Here is a 10,503-nt window from a genome sequence, read left to right as displayed (position 1 = left end):
CAGTCTGCAGTGGTATTTGAAGACAATAATCTAATCCTAAATAATATCCTGTTCTGAGTTTTGTTTACTCCATGTGAGTATCTAAAGAGACAGGTTTGTGTTCTGTAGTGCTAGCAAGAAATCCCAGGTCTGTTGAAATGTAAGACCAACTGTGTACTGACTTCAGGAAAGCAGAAACTTAGCCTCTGCAGGTTTTTTTAATTAATAATCTCTCTTTGGTTCAATTGAAAAAATAATAATTGTAGGGTTTTTACTAAGATATGCCTCTAGCAGGTAGAAAGGAGTTTACATATGAATATATTTGACAGTGTAACTTTAATGCACTGGGGTTCAGAAGTGGATCCAAGCTGAATCTATGAAAAGAATTTTTATAATACCTGAGACTAATATCATTTGTTTCCTATTTCAAAATAAAAATAGTTCTGATTTATTTTCAATTTATTAAACCTGATCCTTGCAGAGTTTGAAAACCAAACACTGTGGCAGGAGGAATCTAAAAGTAAAACCAGGTTTCATTGTCTACTCTGTAAGGAGCTGAAGCTAAAAAAAATGCAGAAGTAAATAAGGAAACAGCTTGTGACAGTAGCCACTGAAATCTAATATCTGGCTGTGAATAAACCAAGTCTGACATTGATGTAGGGAACCAAGGAAAGTGTAAACTCAAAAGGTGGCAATAATTTTGACCTGCTATGGCAATGAAGGTGGACAACCTTTAGACATCAAACTGGATTTACAAAGCTTTGCATCAGCATAAGTAACATGAAATACATTTTGCAGATCTGTTGTCTTCCCCTCAGATTTCTGTCTCTCTTTGTATCCATCCCACTCTTGGGTGGTATTTTATTCATCTCTTTAGGATAACTATTCTATAGTGGAATTATGGTGCAGCATTTTGAAACTATACTCTTGAATATAATCTTTTAAGCGTCTGACTGGTACATGAGTGATGTGGAGGCTTCCTTTTCTTTTGCCATTCTGTCAAAATGATGCAGCACCTTACCCATCAGAGAGAAGGGATGGGCATTTGTGCAGCAAATGTGACCAATCTGTCTGTGGTACATTGGGAAAAATTGTTCTTCTAGAGATGCTGGATTTTGCATTGTGTATCTGGTGAAATGAGAATTTTTGTTAGCCAAGAAACTTTCACAAATGTACATACAAGCAGACTTGTTGCAGGGTTAGAAATTAAGAGTTTTTGGGGGTTTCAGTATCTCCCTGTAGGTTAGAGAGTGTGTTATGTATTTTAATTTTAAATTCATTAGTACTTCTAAAACAGGGATTACAGATGCATCACACTAAAGGATGTGTTGTCTCCTTTGACCTTACCAGTAATGCTTTTATCTTTGCCTTGCAAAGAGGCTTTTCCCTGTGCACTTACCCATCAGCTCCTGAAAGGCCAAAAGAGGTAAAAGCTGAACTTGGAAGAGGTTTTTTGCTAGTTTTGGATTTTGTTAGGTTTTTGTTTGTTTGTTTGTTTTGGTTTGGTTTTCTTTTTCTAGATTACATAAATGGCTGATATAGGAACAAAATATGATGTTAAATAAACTGATGTGTGATGATTTCTTTTTCCTGTGTGCTGCATTGCCATCTCCACACACTGCCCCTCTCTTTTCCACACCCTCAAACCCTGCTGGTGTGCATCAAGAGACTTGCATTAAAAACAGGAAAAAACCCAAAATTGAAGAGAGTTAATGACAGCTGCTTATAATGCTGTGGAAGAAGTGTTTTAAAAATAGTCCAAAAAGCCCTTTCCTACTGTTATTACTAATTTCCCAGAGAAGCAGTGGTTCTAGGTCTGTTCAGGTGACCATTTCCCCTCCCTTTGGAGCGTGTGACTGTACTTTTTCAAGACAAGGTTATGCCAAACTAATTGATTCTTTTCTTTCCCCTTCTTATTAAATAAGTTTGGCTGAGCCACATTTACTTGGATTAAATACAAGCAAAAAGAAAACTCACATTGGTTCAGGAAGTTTGTTTTGTGGTTCTTTGGAAAAGAACATTCTGTCCACTCTTTGTAAAACCAATACAAACAGTCTTTTGGCACACACACTATTCTTTGTAGATACCTTACTTTAAATTATCTCTCTGTTATTTTGCAAGATTAAGTATCACAGTCCATATTTCCTGGATAAATACTGCCTTGTGTAATTGTGCTTTCACTTTAGAAGTCACACCTGCTGTGGTAGTTGGTAATTTGACACAATTAAATCTTCTAAACATTATTTGAGATCTGCTGATGAAAGATACTGAATAATGAAATGGTGATTATAAATTTTAGGACAGTAAATGTGGTTTATGTAATAGCACTTTTTTAGAAGTGCTTATATCTCATTGTAGAAATGATCATGTAAATATGATGTTAAGGAAAGAGCTGTAGAGGCACAGAGTAAAACTGCAAGACGGTTTTTATTTATTTTGTAATTGAGGAATTGTTTGTGAGTTTTGTGGAGAAATGTCCTTTTTCCTTTAAACTTTTTAAATGATATCATCATAAGGTTTTTTTATCATTATATAATTTCATCATTATATCATAATTATTATATCATTACTACTAAAGGAGTGCTGGGATAATGCATTTCATGTGCTTGTAGCAGGCGTTTCTCACCCGTGAGAACCTGGCAGGAGCTGCCAGAATTGGGAGTAAGAGCAGAGAAGGAAATGTGCACTGTGCAACCTCAGTCAAACAGGGAGCAATCTCTGGTGCCCTCTTTTGATAATATATTTGGCGGAACCAGTCAGGGGAGGATCTTAAGTGATAAAGTTAATAAATTACTGGACTGATTCTTCAAGTGTCTGTAACTTCTGCTGGCTTGGGCTCTTACTGGAAGGGAAAACAAAGATGTCCTGTACCCTGTGGGAGGCAGTCCTGCATGTAGTAAATAATATTCCTAGAGAGTGTTAAAAGCAAATCAAATCTGTCTGTAACAGCTTGGAATTGAGCTAAGGGTTTACACACACATCTGGATGTAAGTTTTGAGAGCTGTGTTTGTTAACATCAAAGGAAAACACAATGAAGAACACCAACCTTTTGAACTTTCTATTTCCATACATTTAAATCCAAAGACTAAAGTATTTTGAATGTCATGTCTGCCTTATCTTTCTAGCAAAGCCTTTTCCTATAATTAAAAAGGCATCAATTTTTCTAATTGTTGCCAAATCCAATCTGAGCCTCCCACACAATCATTTCACCCTTCCCTCCCCCTCCCATCATTGTCTGATATTTTGTTTGCACAGTCATTATTCATTAACTGTGCTCATGTCCAGGGCAGCAAACAGAGGAATCACATCAGCAAGGAGGAGTTCAGAAACTCACCAGTGAAATCTGGTTTTTTCCTTTTCTATTTTACATTGGCTTTCAGATAAGAATCCCAAAACTTGTAACAAATTTCAGAGATAAGGAGCCTGGAAACAATGAGTGTGCTACTGTTTGCTGCTTCCTTTTCTTAGCAGGATTCTTTAGTCTTCCATTCCACTGAGAAGAATTCATTTCTATGTAAGAAGCTACTGAGATTATAAATCACTATTGGAAAGGAAAGAGGTGTAGTCTGTCCTTTTTTTAAAAAAAAATTCTTACAGAACCACACACAATCGTTAGTTAGAGTTGGAAGGGACCTCTGGAGATCATCTCATGCAACACCCTTGCCAAGGCAGGGGTCACCTCGAGCAGGTTACACGAGAACAGGTGGGTTGTGAATCTCCAGGAAAGGGAGATTCCACAGCCTCCCTGGGCAGCTGTTCCAGTGTAAAGTTCTTCCTTCTGTTGAAGTTCTTCCTTATGTTAAGGTGGAACTTACTGTGTTTCCGTTTATGGCCACTGCTCCTTGTCCTGTCACTGGGCACCACAGAAAAGAGCCTGGCACCACCTTCTTGGCACCCTTTTGAGATGTTTATTGAGATGACCTCTCAGTTTTCTCTTCCCTGGACTAACCAAGCCCAGCTCCCACAGTCTCCTCTTGAGAGAGGCGCTCCATACCCCTCAGCATCATTATGTCCCTCTGCTGCTCCAGTAGCTCCTTTTCTTTCTTTTCTTCTTTCCCTTCTTCTTTCTTTTCCCTTCTTCTTTCTTTTCCTTCATCTTTTCCAACATTTTCCATGTTTTGAAGGGAATAAAATGGGCATGGAAGGCTGGAGAGTCTTGCCTGAGGTCACTGGGCTAGGAAAAGCTGAGGCTCATGAATGAAAAGCCCTAAGGTGTTGTGCCCATGTTCTGTCCTTTCCTCTGTGAGACTTCCCTGGTCAAAAAAAAATAATTAATTGTTTATCTCCTCTTCAAATATTAAAATGTTACATTTTCAACAGAAATAGGTGATTAACAGATGAACGACCAGTAGATTCTGGTCATATTATAAGCAGATTGAAAAGGTTTAGTATAAAAACTAATACAATATACTGCTTCATTTTTACATTAATGTGCAACCACTGGATCAATTCACATTGACTGAATTGACCTATTCTCACTTGTCCCAACTCATTGGAGTTGACTCAGTATTGCTTCTTCCTACTTCTCTTGCTATATCAAATTGATCTCTGTGTTTTAATTAATTTTAGTTGGATTTAGTGTAGATGGCCTTGTAAGGGAGAGGAAATGGAAGACACAAGATTGGGATAATGCCAAAATGAAGGCCTAAAGAGAGTAATTCATAAGAAAATTCTGCTGTAAATTGGTCAGATTTGCTAAAATTTGAAGAACTGGTCAGTGCCTGGAATAGTGCAGTTATGAAGCTCGAAGTGACTCCTATTACAATGAAGTTAGAATGAAGTGTTGGATATGAATAAAGACATGAAATAAAAAAGGATGAACATCTTGAATGTCAGATTCAAAATTGAGATATAACAAAATTTGAAGGGTTTATGGTGGAGGCTGTTCAGTTATCCTGACCATGGGGTTGCTGTTAGCTGTACAGAGCAGTTCTTTTTGGCATTACTGGTATTTAGGAAACTCACACTGATAGTAGTGATGAACTCTAACCAGAACTGCATTTCTCCCTGTCATGCACTGAGGGAAATCACATTTTAAGAAGTCAGGGATTAGCAAGCTGAACTCATTGTGTAATGTATAGTGGAATTGCAAAGCTGAACCTGTTTCTTTTCTTGTTTTCAGTGATTTGTCCTGTTGGGCAGCTGCCTTCTGAGTGCCTCTGGAGAGATGCCAGCCAGCTGAGTTAAGCAGTAGCAGGGACAGCATCTCCCCAGGCTGAAGTTCTAAGCCCAGGCACGTGGCGTTTGCACAAGTGATCACTGGTGAGTTGTACAGGAGCACAGCTTCTCTCTTTCCTCTCTGTCTCTTCAACCACTGGCATCTGTTACAAACTCCGAGTTCTGGATGCACAGACTGGCCTGCCTCGCTTGTTTTTCCCCGAGTGTGACTGATGGGCTTAGAGGATGTGAAAAACACCAATCACTTGTTTTTAAAATTTTAAAAGTTTAATAGTAATACAATGGTTATAAAAATAGAAATATAATTAGAGTAATAAAAATTTGGACAATTAGCGTTTAGGACAATATGAGACAATAAAAACAAAGAGTTATGGACAGTCTAAGTAGCTCTTTCTGGGCAAAATAAGCCCTAAAAAGGACACATGTTAACAGAGGATTAACACTTAAAAGCAACAGCCTGTTGCATATTCATACACCTCATCCATGATGCATAAATTCCACTGAAACACAGGATTCTGTCTGGTCAGTGTCAACTTCTTCCTCTGAACTCTTATGGTGTCTTCATGGCTGAGCAAGGCGAAAAGAAGTTCATTTCTTTTGATAATAGAGCAATAAATTCTTTTTCTCTGAAAGATTTGGGTGTCCTGTAGCTGCTATCTGGTCTGAGTACCTCATTATTTTCTTAAAAAAAATCTCACATACATAGTTTCTATTTTAACATTATGTTATAACCTAAAACTATATTCATCACACCACTTAAGAAAACTAATGCAGCATCACTTTCTAACATAACACATATAATATTCATTTTAATATTTGCGAAAAGCCAATCATAAAATACACATTTTTCACAGAGAATATGAGAGTGGTCCAGGTTACCAGCTAATCTTAGGAAATCCTTAATATTTGTATGTTTATGGATTATTTTCCCTCTCTCCCTCCACTGAATGAGTAATGTCCTGGTGAGGCCAAACTTCAATTCTATAACATTTGTGTGTTATACTAGATGATATCACTGTGCATTTTTTAACCAGAGGAGATTTTATACCCTCTTCCTCAGTGCTTCATAGCCTGGAAATCCAAGCTGTGGGGTTCTGATAACAGAAGTAGTGACTGGCTGCTGTCAGCACGAGGGTGATTAAAAATGTGTGTGTGCATGCTGGTTCACTCCCTTTCCAGCTGAATAGAAAATGAAACTGCCCAAAGCCTTTTATGGAAGTGCATGGATTTGGGTGGTTTTTTTTCCTGTTTAAACCTCTGTGTGGCTGTGTGCAGACAAACTTCATCCCCAGCTTCCTTTTGAAGATGCTGTGTAAAGAAAAGAGTGAGCTTGTTCTGACCTCTGAGGAGTGATCCTGTTTCCAGCTCAATACCAGACATAACCTCTCTACAAAAGGCAATAGCTAACCATCATTTTTTTTTAGGGGAAGGTGGTTTCTAGTCAGTTTTTCCAATCTGTGATTTTCCTTGATAAAACAATGGCAATCTGCTTCTTGCAGCAGATGAAATGCTGTGATTCTTTGACAGTAAATGTGCGGACAGCTGTCTTACACCCTGTAACCCCCTGCTTTATTTAAAACTGCCATGCTGGGCTGACTGCTGTTTTCCTGGGAATGTGGCACCAAGGAATCATTGATGAGATGCAGCCTGGTCTGTAAAACACACGTTCACTATTAAAAACAACACATGTGTCCTTAGCTGTAGCTAATAATTTTAAAATCTCTGTGGAATTTGTGGGGGATAGCTCCTCTAGACATGGAAAGAATCCCATTAAAGCATCAGCATGGCACAGCTCAGCATCAGGTGCTGAATTGAATATCAGAGTGGGGGCTTTGTGCTTTAGGCAGAGCTGCCTGAAGGTCTCTTCTGGAGCAGCAGGAGGAGCCCCCTGTAAGGATGGGTGCAGGAAGGCTAAAATGCATCCAGGGCACTTGTCTGGCTCTTTCAGGTGCTTGCCATATTGTTAAAAAGGCTGGTTGGAATATTTGGACAAAGACCTGAAGGTCAGTGCTGTCCTGAGCTGTACGCGCTACCTTGATTAGCAACAGAGTTGGAAAATCACCCCGGCCTGAAAAATTATGAGGGTAATTCTGCTTTCTGCTGGAGGGGGCAAAGGCAGAGCAAGGAATACAGGTACACTATTTCAAGGTCCAGTAGCCTATTGAGCCAGACTAAAATAAGTAGGCTTTAATTAGTGGAAAGTTTAGGAAAACAAATTTGGTGCCATTGTCACATAACAAGTTGGAATATACCTGTCCTTAAGTTCCTTTTCTTTTTATTTCTGCTGCTTTTCCTGCTTCAGTTCAAGCATAGCAGCTGCTGTCTTGGGAACCACTGAAGGTAAATGCAGTTCCTTTCTGCTGCTGGAGAATTCTGAGCCCCTGTACTTAAATAATACAGCAACTTGAGTGCTAACAGCAGCAGCTTTGGAGGAGAGAGGTTTTCAAATTGTTGCAGTTGATTTTCAGGGTGTGTAGAAATAGAGAAAGCAAGGTAGTTATTGAAGCAGTGTTTTGTTTTTATTTAAAATCATTGTCACTTGAGTAGGCGCACTTTATTTTTGCTTGTAGATATTTTCAATTATTAAAATTTAGGGACCACAGATTTTTCTAGAAGCCGGATAATTCCAGCAGAAGCACATCTGTGTCTCGGTCAGGGGGGCACCAGTTTGGGACAAATGTCTGTGTGCTGTGTCTGAGGTGTCAGCCTGACTCACAGGATGGAATGCCTGCATGGGGGAAAAGGCAAAAACCTTTGCTCCCTTGTGACAGGGGTGGGAACCCATCTCCGTGTGGAGAGGTTCCTTTTGGAACTGCACATCACCAGAAGGTGCTTTGAAAATTCGCTTTATTCACAAATAAAGACTGAGTCAAGCCAGTGCCTGCTTATCAGGCCAGGTGGTGATTGTGCTGTGCCATCAATCACAGTGCCCTGAGCACAGCCAGTTCCATGGGCTTGCCCATGGCTGCACTTAAGAAATGTGTGTGAACTCCAATGCAGGTTTTTAGTTTGTTGTTTCAGTTGTTTTTTGGTTTTTTTCCTATTTCTGAGAGCACTATAGAGCACAGAACTCCAAGTGCAGGGTGTCTGGGGAGTGTCCTGCCCTTGGGGTTGAGTGGTGTTTTGCACTTTGCTTGCAATTCTGCTCCGTTGCTGTTTCAAAACTCTGCACTGCACTTAGCAAACTACAGTTTCAACTTTCATCTGGAAGCTGAATTTTCTTACACATTTTTCTTATTTTTTAAAATTAATTTCTAGTTCTACTTAATTATAGTGCCAGAACAGTATTATCATGGCATCATAAAATATTTTGCATTGGGGAATCTCTAAAGACCATCTAGTACAGCCCCTCTGCAATGGGAAGGGACATGTTCAAGTAGCCCAGGTTTCTCAGAGCCCTATCCAACCTGGCCATCAATATTTCCAGGGATGGGACATCCACCACCCCTCTGGGTAGCCTCTTTTACCACCTTCATTGTAAAAAACATCCTTATATCCATTCTAATTCAACCTTTTACTTTAAAACCATTATCACTTCTTGTCCTATTGCAGTGGGCCCTGATAAAAGTCTGTCCTCATCTTTCCTGTAGGCACCCTTGAAATACAAATCACTGAAGTGGTTGGCTATTAGAAATATTGCAGAGTCAGGTAAATGAACCTCCTGCCTCAGGTGGTTGGGTGCTGAAACACACTGACAGCAATTGTAAACCATCATAAGCTGCAAAAGATTAATGGTTAGCTACCAATGACTGTTTTGAAACTCAAGAGGAATGATAGCTTAAGCCCTTGGTATAAATCAAACCACCCTTTTGTTAACATAAATTTTGCTTAGATCCAAAACCACGAAGCTGGATGGATATTCCTGATGATTTTACTACAGCAAAAATTAACTTCTACTTCTTGACAGGAGTAAATGAGAGATAATGAGATTTTATTATCCGCTCCAATCACCTGTGGCTTTGATTTAAAAAACAAAATTCCTCATAACCATTGGATTTTTTTTTAATCCCACAATTCAAAACAAAAGGTGATCCTATCTTTTAAATCCTGGCTGCTCAGGTGGGGGATGTGCCTTAGGACAGGTAGAGACATGTGGGCATTTTCAGGGTTGTCATTGCATGTGGTGAGGGCTGCTGGTGCCCACGAGCCTGGCTCTGCAGGGAAAAGCTCAGTGTCACAAACCAGAGCCACGCTGCTCGCCGAGTGTTGACAGCTTGTCATTACAGACTCTGCTTTTTCCTCCTGCCTGGTGGTTGGAAAGGTTTAGAAATGATCATACTCTCTTTCCTCCAGTGACTGGGGAAGTATCAGGGTTTGTTCTTTCCAGATTTAGGGGGAAAAAACACCCCACTCTGCTTTTCATTTGTGCTGAGTTTGCAATTATTTTATTGTCTCGGTTGGATTTTTGTGGCATTTTCAAAATCGTTAATCTCCCGTGGAGTGAGATTGTGAGGAAAAGAAGTGGAGAAGGGAGAGGAAGGACAGCATGGTAGTTAAACACACTGGGGTTTTCTTGGCTTTAGGTGGGGTGTTTATTTTACAGCAGCTATTCCTGGTCCCTGGGGAGAGGGTGGGGTGACAGTGGTGTGTCACGGAACATGGCACTGGCTCACCGCGGGGCAAGAAGGAGTTGGGGATCTTCTCTCTCCTTTAATCTGGGGTTATAGAAGAATTTTATTGCTTGATGCATCAGTGTGGCCATTCTCTGCTCTGGGCATGCAGGCTGGGGTGCTCAAAGTGGAATTGTGGGACCCAGTGACGTAAAAACAAACCCAACAAACTAAAGTCCCCTGTAGGGTGCAGGTGGAGAGCACCTTTGCCCTCTGCCATCAGAGGGACAGGGCTGGGTGAAGCCAGCCCGTCTGACTTGGCTCCCACCTTTGTTTGGAGGTTGCTCTGGTGATGAATAACCTTTGCAGAGGGTGTGTGAGCCTGTGTGGCTCTGGCAGATCAAACAAAGCCCAGGGTTTCTCACCCCCACATCTGAGTGTGTACCCTGGCAGAGATTTGGGCTCCCAAAATCAGTTAAACCTGTCTCAGAGCTGGTTATTGACATGGCAGAGATCTCCTCACCACTTCCCCTGGTCGCTTTCCCAGCAGGCAGCAGGAGCCTGGGTGATGGCAAGCAGTGCCTCTGCTCCCTTGTGTGACAGGGGAGCTGATGTGCCTTATTTTGTGCCTTATTTTGTGCCTTATTTATTTTGTGCCTTGTTTTGTGCCTTATTTTGTGCCTTATGACACCTGAGCTTTGTCTCCTTACCTGCCCTTGAGGAAGGCGAGCAGGTAGAGCAAGAGACTGGCAAAGGCACTCCATAGAAGGAAAGAGAGAAATATTATTGTCCAAAA

The 10,503-nt window shown here is 40.5% G+C and overlaps 1 protein-coding gene across 1 annotated transcript in view; it reads left to right on the top strand.

Moving 5' to 3' along the window:
* The window catches only part of EPS8 (epidermal growth factor receptor pathway substrate 8), a 127,540-nt gene that overhangs the window by 27,926 nt on the left and 89,111 nt on the right, over window positions 1-10,503 (top strand). The window contains 1 exon segment of the mRNA XM_005425301.2: window positions 5,102-5,241. The gene's annotated coding sequence lies outside the window, so the exon portion shown is untranslated.

The sequence above is a fragment of the Geospiza fortis genome, unplaced genomic scaffold (assembly GCF_000277835.1).
Source record: "Geospiza fortis unplaced genomic scaffold, GeoFor_1.0 scaffold13, whole genome shotgun sequence".
Lineage (NCBI taxonomy): Eukaryota > Metazoa > Chordata > Aves > Passeriformes > Thraupidae > Geospiza > Geospiza fortis.
The sequence above is the reverse complement of the archived record's forward strand: the minus strand, read 5'-3'. Positions and strand labels throughout refer to the sequence as shown.